The sequence below is a fragment of the Falco punctatus genome (genome assembly GCF_963210335.1).
Source record: "Falco punctatus genome assembly, chromosome: 4".
In the NCBI taxonomy this organism is placed as follows: Eukaryota; Metazoa; Chordata; class Aves; order Falconiformes; family Falconidae; genus Falco; species Falco punctatus.
The window spans coordinates 80968672-80977952 of NC_137583.1; the positions used below are offsets into that span (position 1 = coordinate 80968672).

The window sequence follows — 9281 nt, forward strand, 5'->3', positions numbered from 1 at the left end:
ACCCTCTGAATCATAAACACTCTTCTTGGCAAGGGTACAGAGCAGCAGTAGTGTGTATTGTCTTTGCTGCCTAAAAATGTGGGTTTATTTTTGTGGTCTGTAGCAAATTTGGCATATGAAAGATTCTGTAGGTAAACAATAATCTAATTCCCCACTTTATTGGGATAGAAATACTTTTTGCTTGTAGTGGGGGAAGCCAAGTATGGCTCAGAAAATATTGTGGGTCCAGTAGGGACATATTTGTCACGTTAGCGCAATTTAGCTGAAAGTTCTTGCAATTAAGAATGTCTGTCTGGTTTTGTGTGTCCATTTTGTGCTGTGTCACTGTACTTGTCTCAGACAATGTTACTCCTTTTATAAGTGCAGCGTCTCCTCACGCAGTGAGTTAACCAGCACTGTATTCTTGTTTGTAAATTGTATTAGAGTGGCTTTGAGTTCTTCCCGGGGGTCAGTACAAGTCAAAGTCAAGTACTGATGCTAAAACCTTATGCACAGCTACTCTTTGACCAGTTGTTTAGGTTTTTTTAATTGGATATTTTTGTGATAAAGTCCAATGCAACAACAAAAATACACTAATGTGGTGATGCAAGTCGAGGCGGACTTAAAAGAAACACTATGTCTGCATGGCTGGGTTCGGACAAAATGGCCTTTATTGTTTATACAAACTATTTATATATCTTGGACACAAAAACCTATCAGGGTCTAACACCTGCACTGTCTTTCTTCTTGCTTGCTATTTGCTGTTGCTGTAGGTGCCTGTATGCTGCGGTTCTAAGTTCCGATTCTTCACATCCTGTTTACATACCTGACAATTTGTGGCTGTCTTAAAGGTACACAGCTAAGTCTTTGAGGTCAACTAACTTATCTGCAGACCCCAACACACTGATGTGAAAGGAGGTGTAGGAAGAAATTAATTTGAATTCTTCAGACTGTATCAGAATGTCATCAAATAAATGGCAGTTCATCTGAATGTTGTCTTCTGTTGGAGCAGATAATTGCAGATTGTTAGGAAACAGCATTTGTAGTAGGGAGCAGGGGGTGTAGCCACTCCTCCCACCCTGTGACCTGATATTTTCATTTTATTTTTATACAGTGCCTTTCAAGTATAGGCTTTTATTATCTGTAGTGGACTCTTATAGTGGGCTGGGCTTACAGACCAGCAGAACATCTACCTCCCTTGATAATTACCCAGGAGTTTCTCTCAGAAAGCTCTTCTCTTAGTTATGTCATGTTTACTCAATCAACTTGCTCTGCACTTGGCATTCTGAGTGGGTGTTCCCAATTTAGCACCAGTTGGCTTTCTAAATTAAAATAGCCTTGCTGGTATGACAGTGCACATGCAAATTCATTGGGTCTTGAACAAAACTGAGATGGGTCCTTGCCACTTCCAATTTTTTATGCTAGAAGATTGACACCTAAGTTATTCTTGGGCTCTGGTGTGGTCTAGGCTGCACACTGGGAAATTTGTCTCTGCCCATCACATGTTACACCACAAACTGACTTTGGGTAGTGCTAATGTAAGTCAGAGATCTGTAGTAAACACCTGGCTTTAATCAAGTTAGTAGCCAAGCTGTCATTGGTTTCTACAGAGTCAGGCTTGTGATTTTTTTTTATTTTTTTTTTTTCTAATTTTATGTAGAGGTAGGTATGAGCACATATTTGCCTATGCATTTTGATTTTAAAACCAGGTGACCATGTTAGCTGAGAGTGTCATGGTGAGAGGCTCCCTTTACTAAGCTGGGCTTGGTGCTGTCCTAACATGCTCGCACAGGCATTTCTTTTCTTCCAGTATGGCACATGAACTGAGAAAACTTTCATACTGCTTGGCAGTATGCAGTGCAAACAGATCCTGGTCTGACGTCCAAGTGAGTTATACCAAGTATGCATTCCTCAGTCCCTCTCTGTAAAATGAGGATAATGGTTTCTTCCTTTTATAGGATGCTTTGGATGAAAGGTGTTTAGCTAACGTAAAGTGTTACTGTTGGGAATGTACCTCATTGCTTCTAGCTTATTATGCTGCTGACATACAGCCCAATCCTTGTTCTCTCAGGCATTACCCTGCTGAGGGAGGACAAGTTTTGACTGGTCTTCGTGCAGTGATATCCCCAAATTCATGGTGTTGCTGCTGGTTTACCACACTAATGACTGACCTTGATTGCACTAATGCTTTTCCTAATCCTGACAAGAGTAACTATTGCTTCTGTCCAGCAGCTCTAAATGTGTTTGATTAACTTCCAGTAAAACTGAGGCATTGTCCTCAGTTAGGAGGTTTACTTAGCAAGGGGCAGGGCTGTTTGTAGCTGAAATGTTGACAGGTTTTTCTGCCTGGTGGCTTTGTCTTACTTGAGACCCTGCTCACTAAGGTTGAGGATGGCATCTTGTTCTAAAGGCCATCAATCATCTTACTTTGTCTTCAGCTGTAACCAAAGAGCCTCTTCTGCTTATTTTTTTTTTCCCCTCCCAACAGGAAAACTTTCAGAAAAAAAAAAATTCTTGAGGGAGACGAGAAGCTGCAAATGTAATAAGTAAAATCCTATTACACAGTATGTTTAGAAGGTATGGTCCATAGTTCTAAATGTCCATAGGGTTTAATTAGCTCATTTTAGTTTGTAGAATAGATAGCTACAGGACTCTTTCCTATGCGTTCCTATCTCATAAAGGCATTGATGGTAAAGTCAGAGGTCTTGGGAGTGGTAAGGAGTGAGGGATGTTACTTTCTTCTGGAAAAAACCCACCCAAAACCAAAAAAACAATCAAACCCAACAAAATTAAACCAAACACTTCATAAACAGTCCTTTCTACTCTTTTTTTTTTTTTTTTTTTTTTTTTCCCTTTTTCCACTGGCCCTGTGGCAGCATTGTGCTGTTGTGAGGGACCTGCTAGGATTGCAAAGTAGCAGTTTGCTCTTGGCATGTCCTAGAAGAGCCTTATGAAAGAGTCATTATCTAGTATCTGACAGCAGCTTTAGGAAGAAAGAAATGGAATCTGGGTCTCCCTGAAGGTGTCTGAATTAAGAGAAATGCAGCCTTCAGGTGCTTATTATGTGTAATTGTATAAACAAAGGTTAATTAGGAAAGACCCTGTGGTATTTCTAATGTTTGAGGGATCTCTTAAAGCTGAGCAAACAGGGCTTTGGGATGGAGACTAAAGTCTTAACAAGTAGTCCTGCAGGACTTCTGCAGCCCTATATGACTCTCACTTTCACTGGCTCAGCTTGCTATTTTGTAAGATGTGACGCAGATGTTGAAGCAAGAATAAGGAAGTATTAATGCCTGATAAGCACTGCAGCAATTTGCAAAGTTGCCAAGTAATTGAAATTGAAGTAGGTTAGCATACTTGCAGTCCAAATTTTAGCATGTATTCTAGCACATACACAATCTTGTATAGTCAGTATCAGCTAATTTGTTGTATATTTGGCATAGGGTGTGTATTGCTTCCTCAGTAATGCCAAACTGCAGGCTAGCTCTAACAGCATAAGATGTTAAAAAAAAAAAAAAAAAAGGCCCAGAAAAAGAGGTAAAATCTTTAGGTACCAATAATTCCCCATGCAGAGTCTGTATGTAACTATGCTGTATCGTCTGCATCTGGTACACATAAGTTTTCTGAGCTATGGCTTGATAAACTTGGAAATCCTGATTACATCCTTGAAAGCAGCTGTAAAAAAAGAAAATTATATAAAAAGAAACAGTCCCTTTTGTAGGAAGATACTTCACACAGCTGTAGAACTACTACAGAAAGAAACTGCAAGGCTCTGTTGCAGAAAATTTTTTTTGTTTGGTGTATTCTTAGTGGGTTGTTTTTTTCCAGATAATCTTACCAAAAAGTCCTCAGTTCATTTGCCTAATAACACAGGATAATTCAAACAGCACTAGGCACTTGGGTGATTCCTGCCTTGCCTCTAGCTGCTGTTCCAGGAGGGTATAGGTCCCATAATGGCTGATTAAATATGTGGCCTTAAGCAGGTGTCTTGGATACCCCAGTGAAATAAGTCCAAAGACTTCCAACAAAAATCTAAAGTATCTGGGAACTGATTTCCTGCACTGATACCATACTGCGAAAAAATTATGGAGTAAACCCTATGTTTTCAGCTCCCTAATACACAAGTTTCTCTAACTTCTTATCTGCTTAAGCAGCTAAAAATTCTCCACTAATAGTGTAATTCAAAGTATATAGTTCAAAGTTGGAAAACGCTGTATTTGATCTTCTGTTGTTGTTCAAAGGCAGATACTCTTCAGCATCTCCAATAATAAATTTTAACTGTGTAGGATCTAATATGAAAAAATAAAAAATCCCCAAACCAAATAACTTCATTTGAGTTTATCATTTGTGTCCGAAGTTCTAACTGGTAACAAAACTAGTTAATTTTGTTTCACTTGATTCTCATTTTGAGATCCATGTGTTAATAAAAACCTACATGAAGTTGCAGCACTGGCTCCCTTCAGAAGTCTATTACACAAGGCAGCAGCCGTGAGCTGTGCCCTGGAAAGCCTGTCTGAGAACACGTAGTTGGAAGCGTGGGGCTGCGCTTTCTTCTACATTGCACTGCTGTAAAGATCATAGCAGGGCTCAGAATCACCAAACTGCAAATCTGGGCAGATGTTCTTTAACAACTGGTTTGATGTGTAGTGTTTATGACAAGGAAACTTGTTTAAACTTGTGTTCAAAGTCAGCTGAAGCTAGCTCATACAATTAAACCCTCGCTGTACTCTGGTTAGTCTCTTTACTGTCTTCATAGTAGGAGCTATTTCTAAAGTGACTGATGTGAGCAAGGTCCTTTCCCTGACTTTAGGAAGGACTGGACCATACATCTACCATTAATTTTGGTTTTTTTAACAGCTTTAGCCTGAAAGGAAGAGTCATGATTTTCTTCAGAAATGCATCAATTATGACCAACTAAGGATCTTACTGTTATTCCTTAATGTTGAGAAAAATAAGGATACACTGGTTTGCCATGATAGCAAAATGCACCTGTGGAATGTGGAGGCACAAAAAATGAAGTATAAATCTCTGTTTTGGCTATTTGGTCACAAATATACTCAGCTCTTGAACCCAGCCCTGACTGCTATTAATATGCAGGCGAATTGTGCAGGCTGATGCTCAAACCTCTCCCTGCTGGGGGCAGGTGGGGAGGATTGAAGGTAGGCAGGAAAGGCTCTGGAGTTTGAACTTAAAAAAAACTTGCGTCTTTGAAAAGTGAAGTTGTGGGGACTTAATCTACAGGTTAGCGGTTATCAATTTTTCATCACAAACCAAAATTGAGGGACATCTATTTACTGTCTGCTGTCTATGAACAGGATTTAGTTTGAGGGATGAGTCCTACTCGGTGTAATTCTGCTTTCCTGCAGCTGTTACAATGTTATAGCTACGTTACATATCCTCACAAATTTGAAACTACAGCTAATTATACTGTCATAAATTCAACATGAGCTTCTTGTTGCTTGGCACGGTGTAAACAGTACAGTATACAACAGGAATGTCATATCCATCTATTATTTTAAGATACATTCTGAAGAATAAAATAGTAAATGGGTAGGTCAAACTCTACCTGTCTGTTGTGACAATGCACTCTTCTCTAACAATGGGCTATAGGTGTCTGCTGGTGGGAAATCTGCTCATGGAAGGAGTTAGGTTGTTGCAAAAGAAGTTTTCTATAGAGTTATGGGTATAATAAAAGTTATCTCAGTTTCACTGGAGTGTGGAGGCAAGGATAGAACAAACAAACAAAAAGCTGGTGTGCCTCTGTAAAGCAGACGGTCAGTATTTGAGGAAAGCAATGCATGCTTTCCTTCCAAAGACCGTGCTGTATGGCCCAGTGCCACAGATTGAGGGTGATGATCAGGCAAAGCATTTCCAGATGCAGGCTGTTGCCATTAAACAACTTTTTTGTTGTTGTTGTTAGTCACTTGGAGGCGAGGGGACTTCAGACATCTCCATCAGTGCACAAGTAGCTAGTCAGATCTCATGTCTACTGGCTTGGGGCAGCACTTGTCAGTCCTGGGGGAGAGCTCTCTGGAGTTCTGTGGGTAGCCTCGGAAACTGTTGGCTGCTGTTTAGTGTTACTGAATAATGATCAGGTATTTTCTTCTTTCTTCCTATTTTCCCTCTTCCTTCTCCTCAAGTTGCTGCCTCTGAAAGCTGTGACCCTCAGCCTCTTCACCCCATGTACTGTCTGTTGATCTCTGTTTGATCCCTGCTCCCAGGGTGTCTGTTTTGAGTGAGGGCTGCTTATTAGGGTATGTCTGCTTGCTTTTCTTTTATGTATTTTAGGTGGATGGTAGCTGGTGGCAGATAACTAGGGGAAGATATAAAAACTATGGTAATACTCCTCGCAGCTCAGGAGGAAAAATCATTGCTCTTATGGTAAATGTCTGCTCACAGGTTCCTTTTTCACTTTCCCCTGTTGCCCTGTTTGCTTTCCTAAGGGCACTGCCTCCCACATGATGCAGGTGTGAGGCAGGTGTTCCTTACAACTGAAGATGGTCTATTTGGGGTAAGCTTGTGTCAGCCAAAGTCCCCACCTGCTTGCAGAATGTGTTCTTCAGTGTCAGATTCAAAGAATGGCTTGAAGGTCAAAGGGGGATTTGTGGGTTTGTTGTTTTGGTTTTTTTGTGGTTACAGGTCTGCCTCCTTGGTATAGCAACTAGAAAAGTAAAATTAGGGGAAGTACAGATAGCTGAATTCTTGGCAGTGGATGTAATTTGAATGTTAACTAGCTTTGTGTGTTTATATATGTGTTAGAGGGAGGCAGTTTCATGAAATATGCAGGAATATGTCTAGGAGGTGAGGTGTGTAGAGATTGTCCTTGAGACTCAGCTGTCTTAGTTTTTACTGGATAGTTTGTGCTGATTTTGGCTGGGGTAGGTTCGTTTCCTTCAGAGTGGCTAGTATGGGGCTATGTTTTGGATTTGGGCTGGAAACAGGGTTGGTAATTCAGGGATGTTCCAGTCCCTGCTGAGCAGGGCTCACACAGAGCCGGGGGCTTCTCTGCTCCTCACCGCACCCACCAGTGGGTGGGCTGGGGGGGCACAGGGGCTGGGAGGGGATACGGCTGGGACAGGTGACCCCAGCTGACCAAAGGCATATCTCATACTGTGTCCATCATGCTCAGCAATAAAACTTGGGGGGGGTGTGTGTGTGCTCCTCAGGCACTGGCTGAGCATCGGTCAGTGGGTGGTGAGCTATTGTTTTCATTTGCATCACTTGTCTGTCTTGAGCTTTATTTCTCTCTGTTATTTTCCTTTTTACTACAATTTCTTATTAATTTATTTTTATTATTAAACTGCTCTTACCTCAACCCATAAGTTTTTTCTCACTTTTACCCTTCTGATTCTCTCCCCCTGCCCCCCTCCCCCCCCCCCCCCCCCCCCATCCTGCCGTAGGGGGGCAGGGAGTGAGTGAGGGTCTGTGGTGCTCAGTTGCTGATGGGGGTTAAACAATGGCATAGCTGTACCTGGTGATTTCACGTTCTCTTATACTGGAAAACTTTTACTCAACAGGTCTAGACTTTCCTAAAAAAATCGGGGGGGGTGTTGGTTGTTTTGTGTATGTGTTTGGTTTTTTTTTGTGGGGAGGTAGGGTAGTAATTCCTTGCCCACTTAATTGTTTTTGTGAATGTCAATGACGGTGCTTGTAGCTTCTGCAAGATCACTTTTGAGGGCATTTCAAAGAGCAAAATGAACACCCCCCCAATTAATTGGATATATAAAATTATATTTTAGCAAACTTTTAATCCTTCATTCTGTCTCAAACTGACTGCAAACTGACTGAAACGTAAATATCCTTCTATTTCCAGACTCACTTGTTCCTATTTTTTGCAGGATCTCAGCACACATTACTTCACATATGCATGCACACATGCTATCAAGTGTATGAATACATAGTATCTTTCAGTTAATTTTCTGTGGAAAGTCAAGGTCTCTGAAGAGAATTTATTAATAGAGCTGAATGGAATTAGAAACCGAAACACAGCAGTGCTATAATGAGGATAAATTTATACCAAGGGCAGCTCCAGAATGATTTGCAAAACTTTAGTAGTTTTCTGCTACCTGGAAAACTCAAGAGGCTGAATAATATTCTCACCTACTTGCAATTTGTATGGGCTATGGGTATCTTATAGCTTCATAGAGTTGTTTTCTGTTTTTGAGTTTGGCTTCCTGCAAAACCGGTGGAGGTAAGCAGGGTTTTCTTCTGCAGCGTCTTTGGGTGTGCCTGAAAAATGTCTTCATTTGATAAAGAATTTGGTTTTTTTCAGAGCAGCTCTTGCCATAGAAACTTGTCTTCAATTTAATACTGATAGGAAGCTGTTTATTTTCAAAAAAGTTACAAACATGTAGTGTTGGGGTTTTTTGATAGCCACATCAAGGTTGTGGTTTGCTAAGTTGCCTGAGTAGGATCATAGGGTCAGGGTGACAGTACTGAAAGTTCAGAGGTCAGTGTGCACCTTTCAGGTTGCCTCTGCTGATAGTGTCACTCCAGTGGGGTTTTGCTGAAAAGCCTTTCCCTGTGTTTCAGGTAAACTTCCTAGTGTCGAATTGGTGGTGGTGAGAAGTTCTGGTGTGACTGAAGTGATCTGTGGATGGCACCTTTCAGACAGTGCGGTTGTGTGAGCTTCCTGATGTGGTCCCAGTATTGCATCCGCTTTCTGTCTGCCCTGTGCTGGAGCCTGCCGACGGTGTGCTACCTCTTGTAATGATCCCTGCAGCAAGGAAAGAGCTCACTGGCTTAATCCTTCCATCCATTTCTTATGCAGGGAAAGAGAGAGGGGGTGGGAAGGGATACACGGGTGAAAATTTCTGGCTGGAGGACCTGAGCAGGGCTGTGCTGCAGCACTTTGTTTCCACTCTGTCTTGTCTCCCACCTGGTCCTTAACAATACTACTGTGGATGGCCCAGCCCCAGACAACAGTAATCATTGCTTCCACGAGTCCTATTGGTAACTGGTTTTGATCTGCTTCTGGCTGCGTGGAGCCTGGACTGCAAGCCTCAAACTAAGGGGCTTCCTCTGTGAGATAGCTCCCTGAGCAGCTTTCCAGAAAAAGATCATCTATTCTCAAAGGTATTTTCTCTGACTTTATAGAAAAGGCTTTAGTCTGCTGCTGCTTCACTAGGAATGAGCTGAAAGCCTTTGATATTTGAAAACTGAGCTGTTATGATCAGATACATAAATCATGGGGGTAGCTGGTCAAAAGTGTTCAGTGTTAGACAGATAATATTGCTGAAAAAATGCTTTGCTTTCTTTCATTGTCCTTTTCATCAGGACTGTTCATGTAGCCTGTGACTTCA

The 9281-nt window shown here is 41.5% G+C and overlaps 1 long non-coding RNA gene across 1 annotated transcript in view; it reads left to right on the top strand.

The window, feature by feature from the left end:
* The first annotated feature begins 721 nt into the window (after positions 1–721).
* LOC308062433 overlaps positions 722–9281 on the top strand; it is a 29173-nt gene continuing 20613 nt past the window's right edge. The window contains exon 1 of the long non-coding RNA XR_013927582.1: positions 722–9054. This is a non-coding gene — a long non-coding RNA (uncharacterized lncRNA). The remainder of the gene's footprint in view (positions 9055–9281) is intronic.